Consider the following 11,272-nt stretch of genomic DNA (forward strand, 5'->3'; position numbering starts at 1 on the left):
ACCCAACAGGGAACCCGATGTGGGACTCGATCCCGGGATTCCAGGATCATGACCTGAGCTGAAGGCAGTCGCTTAACTGACTGAGCCACCCAGATGCCCCCCACATTTTTCCTTCCTTCCTTCCTTCCTTCCTTCCTTCCTTCCTTCCTTCCTCCCTCCCTCCCTCCCTCCCTCCCTCCCTCCCTTCCTTCCTTCTGAATTGACAGCTGTATTTTTAATGGAATCACATGGGACCAGATCTTTAATGGAAGATTCAATGCAGTGGGTCCTCTTATTGGTTAGTGTAAGATCAGCTGGCCCCTGCTCTAGGCAAAGGGTGTGAGGCCAGTTTCTGTCTAACTTAGAAGAGTTGCCCTCTCCCTTGGTGTGTAAAATCTGGGAGAAGATGGATCAGTTTGCATAAGAAGCCATGAAGATTGAGGACTTTGTTTTAGGAAAAATGCAGACTTTTGAGTGAGCCTAAGTGGTCCTAATCAAGGCCCAAGGCCTGTAACACTGGGGCTCGTGAGGCTCAGCGACTGAGTGTTTCCCGGATAGAGGCCACCCTTATATCCTGTACCTTGACAGAGACAGCCTCTGAGCGGCCTCCACACTGGGAAGGGGGCGGCGGGGGGCATGTCGTCAGCGGGATGGTGGCGAGGCCATGCAGGGACCGTGGGGAGAGTGGCATGGCAGAGGCTGGTGTCTAGGGACAGCTCCAACTGGTCTGTGAGAATGTGTGAGGCAGTTTTTGTGGACTCCTCCTGAGGAGTTTACTCCAGCCTTCGTGGGGCTGGAATAGAGAGAATGCTCTAGAGTCAACAAACATTGGCTTTATTTTTATTTTTATTTTATTTTTTTAAGATTTTATTTATTTGACAGAGAGAGAGAGAGAGAGAGCACAAGTAGGCAGAGCGGCAGGCAGAGAGGGAGGGAGAAGCAGGCTCTCTGTGGAGCAGGGAGCCCGATGTGGGGCTCGATCCCAGGACCCTGGGACCATGACCTGAGCCGAAGGCAGACGCTCAACCAAATGAGCCACCCAAGCGCCCCAAACATTGGCTTTAAATATCCACAGAATATCTGCATGGCTGAAGGGGTAACCCACCTTCTCAGCTTGCCTTCTCAACACTGAGTTGCCTCATCCCCTTCAGAATCCCCATGTACTCAGCCAGGTTTCATGGTGTCTTAATCTGCTTGGATCATCATAACAAAATACCAACACTGGGTGGCTAAGCAACAGAAATTTATTTTCTCACAACTTAGGAGGCCAGCAGATCTAGATCAAGGTGCCAGCACTCTCTTCCTGACTTGTGCATGGCCACATTTTTGCTGTGTCCTCATATGGCGGACAGAGGAAACAAGCTCCCAATCTCTACTTAAAAGGGCAGTCTCTACTAATCCCATCATCAATGTCCCACCCTCATGACCTCATTTAATCCTAATTACCTCTCAAAGACCCCCATCTCCAAATACCATCACACTGGGGATTAGGGCTTCAAAATACAAAATTTGGGGGACACAGTTCAGTCCACAACACATGGGTTGCTCTGAACTCTTCCAGTCATATTCCCAGCCTTCCTAGAAAGGGGAAACTGTACTTGTTCTTCTTTTTTAATTTATGACCATAAGTATATGTTTGTGCTTATTTTTCAATAGTGAAATGAAAGGATAAACAACCCTAAGTCATCATTTTTACCAGTATCTGAACTTGGATTCAATTTTGTGATCTGACCCATTTCTTTGATGTAGTCTATAAGTTAGTCAAGAATACCATACTTTAAATGGATGTTAGGCAAAGAAAAATGACAAGCATGAAATCTGAAAATAATGGATTTTACCTTTTTGTTCACATTCATTGCTGGGGAAGAGGACCTACAGTATTCCCACTTGAGCAGCAAACTCTTTGTGAAGGCTTTTACGTATGTATGTGTGTAGTTTTAAGTTTTTATTAAATTCCAGTTAGTTAACATATCATGTGATATTTTAGGAGTAGAATTTAGTGATTTGTCACTTATATACAACACCTGGTGCTCATCACAAGTGTCCTCCTTAGTACTCATCACCCATCTTGTCCATCCCCCACCCATCACCCCTCCAGCAACCCTTGGTTTGTTCTCTATAGTTAAGAGTCTGTTTTATGGTTTGCCTCTCTCTTTTTTCCCCCCTATGTTCACCTGTTTTATTTCTTAAATTCCACACATGACTGAAATCATACGGTATTTGTTTTTCTCTGACTGACTTACTTTGCCTTGCATAATACACTCTGGCTTCAACTATGTTATTGCAAATGGCAAGATTTCATTCCTTTTTTTTTTTTTTATGGCTAAGTAATAAATACCACAGCTTCCTTATCCACTCAGCAGTGGATGTATGTTTGGGTTCTTTCCATAATTTGGCTGTTGTTGATAATGCTGCTATAAACATTGGGGTGCATGTATCCCTTTGAGTCAGTATGTTTGTATCCTTTGGGTAAATACCCTAGTAGTGCAATTGTTGGGTCATAGGGTAGTTCTATTTTTAACTTTTTGAGGAACCTCCATACTGTTTTCCAGAGTGGCCACACCAGTTTGCATTCCCACCAATAGTGTAAGATGGTGTCCATTTCTCCACTTTCTCACCACACCTGTTTTTTTCTTGTTAATCTTAGTCATCTGACAGGTGTGAGGTGCTATCTTATTATAGTTTTGATTTGTATTTCCCTGATGATCAGTGATGTTGAGCATCTTTTCTTGCAGTGCCATCTTCTTAGGGAGAGAGTCTAATTTTTCTCTGGGACTCATTCTTCTGAACATTCATTTACATCTTCCTTGACTTGACTCTTCCAAGTCAGTCCTTCAGTCTCCTCCTTATGGCACATACCCACGGCCTTCTTTCCTCCCTTGACACAGGGGCTGTGTCACAATTATGAAGAATAAAGAATTTAACTCTGCCCTGCTGCTCTCCTCTTCACACCTCAGGGATGAGAAGATTGTCTTCAGGCCTTGTCTCATTCTCCTGTTGAGGTGGGATTTTGGGAGGCAGCCCCAGCCTAGAAAACCTGCAGGGTTTGGAGGCTGCCTCCCACAGCCTAGAAAACACTGCTAACCCCCCACTTTGTTGGGTCAGAACTTTTACACTAGAAACAGTGGTGATAATCAAAATATTAAGCAACCAGTAACACAGTCAGAACAGATGCTGACCGTAATAAGACATAGATACAGACCTATAGTTGAAAATTACCTCAATGTCATTTCTAGTCGTAAGAGGACTCCAACTCCAAGTGAATTAAATAAAGAAGGGCTCCCACAGTCTATGGTAGGGTTGGAAAGGGGGGCAGTGTGTGGATATGGCTTGAAGTTTGACTGGATCCAGGGGCTCAAATAATGTTGCTTGGTCTTTGTGCATGTCTCTGTCTATCTCTCACCTCTACCTTCGCTCTGTGGGTTGGCCTCCTCCTGCAGACTGGCTCTCAATGTGGTGAAGAAGATAGCTAATGGAAGTCCCATGGAAACATCCTTTCTGTTTAGCAACTCCAATGGGAAAAGGCACTTCTCTGTCCCCTTGTCTATATGTCATCATAGGGAAGGACTCTGATTGGTCCACTTGGACCCTGTGCCGTTAGATTGACTAATCACTGTTGCCAGGGAGATAAGGTCAATTTTGTTACTCTGTGTGTGTGGTTTGCTTGATTGCATCATGAGACTCCTATGGAACAGAAAAAGAATAGTTCCTCAAAAGAAATAGAGAGGTGGGGCGCCTGGGTGGCTCAGTTGGTTAAACGTCTGCCTTTGGCTAGGGTCATGGTCCCAGGGTCCTCGGATCAAGCCCCGCATCAGGCTCCCTGCTCAGCGGAAAGCCTGCTTCTCTCTCTCCCTCTGCTGCTCCCCCTTGCTTGTGTGCTCACTTTTGTTCTCTCTCTCTCTCTCTGTCAAATAAATAAAAAATTAAAAAAAATCTTTAAAATGCTTGGAAAAAAAATAGAGAGGTACTGGCAGGGAAAAAAAAAAAAAGAGATTCATCCACTATCTACTTGTTAATCAATAGCAAGATGTTAGGTAAAGAGTAGAACTCTCAGCACAGATTTGAGCACTGCTGCACTTGACGTCACCTCCAGTTGGGATGATGCTTCTATAACAGGTGGGTGGAAATCCCAAAAGGCTGACTCCTGGTGAGTAGCATGGTGGAGGGAAGAGGGGATTGCCTGTGTGACTTGGCTTTCTTTTTGTGATGAATTTCTTTTTGCAGATGAATTATTGGGTGCTCTGCCTCTGTCTTTTTTCTGAGAGCATCTAGTAGACCCTGGTGCAGGGCAGGGAAGGTGAGGGGGTCCAGGGTGCCTCCTAGTAACTTTCTCTCATGAATTGTTGCCCATGCAGACCTCCCTGTCTTGCACATGCTGTGTTTCTGTGCAGGGTGTGGAGACAAAGCTCTTCATGGTTCAATGAAGAGAGGTTGGATTAAACTGACTCATTCTATTTTTTAAAGGTTTATTTTTATCAGTAGTGGGTGGGATGGGGTTAGAAGGTAGTTGATGATGTTTAGGTGTGAGTGGGAACCTGCCTCCTATTTCCATTCACTATAATTGGACGTGGATGGGTTTTTGAGGACAAGGTGGAATGAGAGGGGGCTTAAAGAAAGGACGGGAGGGCTCATAATAGGAGGCCGCTCCAGGCAGAGCAGCTAGAGAACAGGACAGGTTTACAGCTAAAGGTGGGTGAAGCCAATAGAAAGGGCAAGGAGGAAAGGCATCTTCCCGGCCGCGAAGGCAGGCTGTGGGGAAGATGGATGGGGATGCAGGGAGGGAGGAAGGGAGGGAGATGCAGAGAGAGGGTCTGATGGAGGATTTGCCAGCTAGGAGTAATCTAGTGAAGCCGTGATAGGGAAAGGAGCTGAGGAGAGTTGTGATGTTTGTGGATCAGCCACGTAGATAAATAATTTTAGCTGCCATGGTAGAAAATGCATATCACAATTCATGCAGTGTGCAAAGTAAACCCTAGGAGCAAAAAGATTACAGATGGTGGTCCACTGTCACCCACACTTCACTAATTTGATTCCGTAGCCCTTTAACAGGGGCTAACACACATTCATTGGATGCTTAATGTGTGCCAGGCACAGGGCTAACCACGTGACCAGCATTATCTCACTGAATCCTCATAACAGCCCTACGGACAGGCACTGTCTAAGCAACCTGATTCTATAGATGGAGGAATAGGTTCAAAGAGCTACACGTTGTCTAAGATCACACAACTGGGCTCTGGACTATGACAGCTAGATTCTAGTGCCAGGGGACTGATCCCTCTCCTACCCGCTCAAAAACCTTCTTCCTTGGCCCCGTGAACTAGTTGCCTAGGGCTGCTCTAATAAAGTCCCACAAACTGGGTGGCTTAGAACCACAGAAAGTTGTTTCATGGTTTTAAGGCCAGAGTGTGAAATCAAGGTGTCAGCACGGCCATGCTCCCTTTGCAGGGCCTCGGGAGAGATCTGTTCCAGGTCTCTCCCACAGCTTCTGGTAGCTTCTTGGCTTGTAGCAGTACAATGCCATCTCCGCATGGCATTCTTCTGGCCTCGGTCTGTCTCTTCGCATGGTGTTCTTTTTATAAAGACACCAGTCATATTGGATTAGGGGCCCACTCAACTCCTGTGTGACCTTGTCTTAACTGATGACACCTGCAACATCCTATTTCTAAATAAGGTCACATCTGGAGACACTGGGCATTAGAACTTCAATGTATGAATTTGGGGTAGTGGATAGTTCAACCCACCACCCAGGATCCCATGGACAGGGGTCCTGCAGGTTGGCGTCCTCTCAGCCCCTTCTCATCTCCAGCTGGGCCTCTGGAAAGGTTCCCTGACCCCGCTGCTGGCTCTGGGGCTCAGCTGGAGGGTGCACACTGCAGTGATGGCCTTGGCCCGATGGGCTGGAGTCGCTGCCAGGGGCAGGTGTTTATCCGCTGCCGCCAGGGCCAGCCGCATCTTTGTCATCATCACCACGTCCTGCGGACCCGCTGAAGAAGCTCCTGCTGTGCTTGTTCGCCATCCTCGTTTGTCCTCTGCAACCTAGACTCCAAGCCTCCATCTGTGTGCTTTTCTGTGGTGCTGATGTACTGTTCAGTAAATGCTCTTGGAGAACGACTTTGTCCTGACTGCAAATGCAGCACGATACATTTCCCCCTTCCTTCCTGTGGCCTTAACATGAGTCTCCACCTCCACCTGCTAAGACCCCAGAAAGGCAAATGGAAATAATATACCTGCGTGGGGGTGTCCCCCTATCTTTGAGAGTTGGAATCATCAGCACCCTTGCTCTTTCTTACAGTGACTTCGAGAGCTGAGGCTTGTTGGACTAATTTCATGACTAATTTCTAGGTGGCAGCACAGTTGGTAGGAAACTGTGATTTGAATGATCGTGTTAACTCCCCAGAAAAGCAAGACCCGTTGTCTCTCCTCTTGCTGCTTTGGAAGTCTGCAGAGGACACACACAGTCACATTCCCCTTTACTGTATAATGTTCCAGTCAGCAGCGAGCATAATGAAATCCAATTAATGTGTTAGGCTGTTGTGATTCTAAAAATATTTTACATTCCCCGGAGGGGCTGAGGAAATTGGAGGAATCAAGGTATTATAGCAAACCCGTAATTTGCAGGAAGGTTCTCAATCATTTTGGAGGTGGTAGATTTGTTCTTGAGAAAACAAAAATAGATCACCTCTCCAAAATGAGGCTCTGTCCCTGAGATCATTCTGAGGATTCTTTATTCAGATGCTAGGCCTTTTGCACAAGTCTAATGATCCCTCAGTTTGGATACATATGAATTATTAAGGTCAGTTAATTAACACATTTTTCTTCTGCTGAAGTAATTAGATGAATAGAGCTCTTGCCCTCTTTTTTGGCTTTCCTGGCAGTTGCTCAGGGCTGACTAGAGGCAGTAAACATATTGCCACACAGATGCTAACCAGAGAAGTAGTTTTTCGGTTTCCATTTGATTTCTGAAGAGTCATCCTGCCACCGTAGGCAGCTTTCACTTGGGGACGGGAGTGCGAGGGCTGAGGGAGCTAAAGGAGACAGACGGAGGGCAAGAACCAATAGCGAGCTTTCGTCTAAAGCTGCCTCGACGCATCTTCTGGATCACCAATATTCATTTGTCACTCTGCCTAATTTTAGGCTTTACATCTTACAATTTTGTGTTCCCTTTGTGAAGCCTCTATGTCATTTGTATAAAGGTTATCTGAAGTGAATGGTTATTATGGCTGTTTGTATTAATATTCCAAGGCCATTTCCTTTCTGCCCCCAGTGTGAACACAGATTTTATTGTTGCCAGAAATTAGAAGTTGGTATTTTTAAAGTGACTTTTCTGTAATTTGTGTTTCCTGATTTTCTAGGTCAGTGGTTCCCAAGATTGCCTTTGTATCAGAATCATCTGGGGAGCATAATAAAGTACAGATTCTCAGCCTTCTCCTCACATCTGTGGTCTTGGAATCTCTCGAGATGGGGCCTGGAAATCTGGATTTAAAAAATGTCCCGGGGGAGTCTGATGCTCAGTCAAGTTTTGGGGACTGTTATCCTTGGTAAGGACAATGGAAATGCCAATATGCAGCATCTCTCCTTTTCTTTGCTGAGAAGCAGTCTGTTAACACTGTGCACGTGGGTCTTGGTCTCCAGCCTGTGGAGAGGCCTTGCAGATCAGCCCAGGCAGACACACAAAATGGCACTGGTGGCTTGGGTTGTAGGTGTGGTAGGTCTTCACCTGCGTGGCTTGATGGTTTTGTCTCCAGGGCTCTGCTGACCAGAATAACTAGCGTTTTATAGAAATGACCTGCTGCGAGAAGGCTGGCCAGCTGGGGATGCAGTGCCTAGTAGAAGAGAATGATAAAGACATAGGTCCCAACTGTACAGTGATATATTCAGAGTCCCAAGTCAATTTTAGAGCACTGTGTCATAGAAGGATGATGGTGGTGGTGGTGATGATGATGATTCAGCAAAGCTCTGATTGGAAGCAAGGGAGCAGAATGGGGGGTTGGAGAAGAGGAGGCAGAAACTGTGCCGTCTCTAAGGTGGGGCAGGTGGCCCAGCAGTGCCCCACCCCCGGTCCCTGGTGTGCAGACCATAAAGGTTTCCTGGCTCACCATTGCCTTGCTGAGGTTTAATGTGTTCTCTTGGTACTTTGCCCCCATCTTCTACGCTTCATGATTACATTTGCAGATTTTAATAATATTGGCCCTAAAATTGGATACAGGGGAAGGTCTTCCATGGTGTGATTTACCCCAGCTCACACCTTCCAGGGGGGCCCTGCAGACAGGTCTTGGCATGGGAGTAGGAGGGCAGAGCTGCTCTCTAGCACCCATCTTGGGAATGTGGGGAATTTTCGTGAAGACTTGCTAGGATTCCCAAGAAAAATGGTAAAAGGGGCATGATGATTGGTGGTGGGGCTGATAGATTGTAACGGTGAGAATTCATGATCAAAAGCAGGAGTGAAGATACTGCTGGCTTTGAGTGCTCTTTGAGATGGCAGAGTTGAGGCACTTGGGTTGAGTAACGGGGATACTGGGTCACATTTGTTGTCATTTGGGACGAATATCAGATTCTAAGTGCTTTATATTCCTCCCTTATTTAATTCTTACAGAAACTCTGAAGCAAATATTATTATGAGGGGCACAACCCCTTATCTGCAATTCTGAAATCCCAAAAGCTTTGAAAACCTTGTTTTTCATAACTCATTTGAATATAAAGCTGATGTGACCTGAAATCTTTTGATAGGAAAACAGAACTTGAACTTATGTGAGACTATTTATAGTTTTGCTTTATCCCACTTAGTGTGAATATTCATATGTTTCACTGCAGAAATATATTTTTCTGCAGAAATAATAATGGACTTGATTATAGGAGACTGTGTTAGGGCTCGCTGGGTATGTTACATAATATGTGGAATGGACAATGCGTTACTCTTCGACAGTCCAGACAGTCTGGATTCTGGGGACCCATCTGACCCCACTCTGAATTTTGTGATAGGGATTTTCATTTTGTCTCTCCACTTTAGTAGAAAAACTGAAGCTTAAGGAGGTTAAGTAATCTGCCCGGCGTCACAAAGCTGCGAAGTTGGGAGCTATGGTTCTAATATAGGTCCATTTTGAGCTTTTCTGCTAAAAGTTGCTATTTATTCCTTGGTTTTGAATTGTGTCCCCCAAAGCTCCACTTTTTGTTATCTTGTTTGTATGGCAGGCCCCAGGAGGAGAGATGTGTGTGTGTGTGTGTGGGTGGGTGGGTGTGAGTATAGGGATGGAGTCAGGTCTTCCTGCCTAGCTGCCTTCCCTCTTTCTGCCCTCCACTCTGTAAACACTTGGCATTTGTCCTAAAACACAAGTCTGACCATTCCACTGATCTGGAATGTAAATCCTCCAGGGCTGCCAAAGTCAAGACCAACCTCCTTAGGATGGGATATAAAGTCCTCTCTGAACTGGCTCTGCCCTCACTTGAGCATCATTGAGGGCTTACATGTGTGGACTCGGGAACTGGGCCAGAGGGTAACACTCCCTCTCTACAGCTCCCGTGCTCGAGCATGTCCCTTACCTCTGTGCCTCAGGTTTTTTTTCTTCTGTAAAATAAGGGTGATCATCATCTCCCTCCTGGGTTGTAGTGAGGAGTGAATGAGTTAATGCCATGTAAGCTATTTAGAGAAGTGCACACAGAAAGCACTCAGGTGAGGTTAGGCGTTATTATTAGGGTTTCTTTAGTGTTTTTGCTGGTTGCTGAGACTCCTTCCTTTCCCCACCCAACCCCATACTTTGACCATCTTACCAGAGTAGGGAAGATGATCCTAGCCTTCTTGACCTTGATCATGCTTTTGCCTTTGCCTTCGTCCTATTGCCTGGCTGCCTGTCAGAAACCTGTTTACCTTTTGCAATTCAAGGGTCATCTTCTCCTTGAAGACTTTGCCAAATTGCCCTCTTCCTCCCTGTCCTTCAGGCCTCCATGATGCTACATTTGTACTTCTGTCTTGGCCACCTTCTTCTTGGTTTGCTGACCATTCTCTTTCCCTGAATTGGAAGGCCCTGAGAATGATGAGTCCTGCAAGTGTTTGTATCTCCTCTCTGGCAGAGAATCTAAGTCATATAATCAATGTGTGTGAGTAAATGCTTTGGGGAGAATTCTTTCCAACTTGGGTAGGAATGTCTGCTACAGACACTATTTACAAGCAACAGAATTCACTCTTGATAATTGGAGCCCGAAAGGAATTTATTAAAGGATTATTAAGTAACTCACAGGATTTCCAAGAAACCGGAGAATGGGACTTGGATGTTTTATAGCCAGGAACGGGATAGAAGTTATTATCTGTGGGTTGTTCCAGTGGAGGCCCTCTTGCCATGCTGAGCCACGACTGTGATCTCCCTTGCTGACACTGAGCATGGGGCACTGCCCCTCCCCCGATCATTGCCACTGCTGCCTCTGAAACCTGACCTTCTCTCTTGCCACCCTCCCCCATCCTTGCCAGCATCTTGTCACGTAGTGCCTGGGTATTGCCTTCTAATTGAATTTCTTCCAAAATGAATTGCTTTCTTGCAAATTGGAATCTCCCCCGAGTGCACCTGATTGGTAGATCCTAGGTCACATGACTGTGTGTAGCCTGCAAGGGAGTCTGGGATGAGTTCAGGATGTGGGGGGTGCCCAAGCATGGAAGGGGGTTTCCAAGGTGCCGGGTGGCTAGGATGTCTTGTGTGGTGAGGTTGGCCATGGTGGCAAGGGTACATCAATAGCTGTAGAGCGGAGAGGGTTTCCTGGGCAGCAGGCGGAGAACTTGTATACGCTAAGATTGGGACACCCCTAAGATTCTGTGCAGAAAAATGAGGGGGACTTTCCGAGCTTGGAGTTCCAGAGCACTGACTTTCTTCACATGTGCTCATCATTATCCACTCTCATTCTTCCCGGTGAAGACGGATGTTGTCTGGGAAACGAGGATCACACGCATCTCAGTGGCTCTCCTTTCTGCACTGTTGACTGCAAGGTAGGTGTTCATGGATAATGGAGGAAGGACTTATTCATTGTCTAAATCAGGGCTGTTCAACAGAGGTTCTTTATATGCACTGCCCAGTAGCCACATGTAGATCCACTTGATATGTGGCTAATGTGACTCAGGCATTGCATTTTTAATTTATTTAATGTTAATCAATTTAACTGGAAGTAGCCACATACAGCTAGTGGTTGTATTGTGCAGGTCTAGTTAATGTGACCAGTTGAAGAAGGCAAAAAAGGTCACATTTTATGTGTGAAAAAATGCATAGAATATACATAATATATAACCACACATTGCTTCTTGCCAAATAAAGCC

The sequence above is a fragment of the Zalophus californianus genome, chromosome 12, assembly GCF_009762305.2.
Source record: "Zalophus californianus isolate mZalCal1 chromosome 12, mZalCal1.pri.v2, whole genome shotgun sequence".
In the NCBI taxonomy this organism is placed as follows: Eukaryota; Metazoa; Chordata; class Mammalia; order Carnivora; family Otariidae; genus Zalophus; species Zalophus californianus.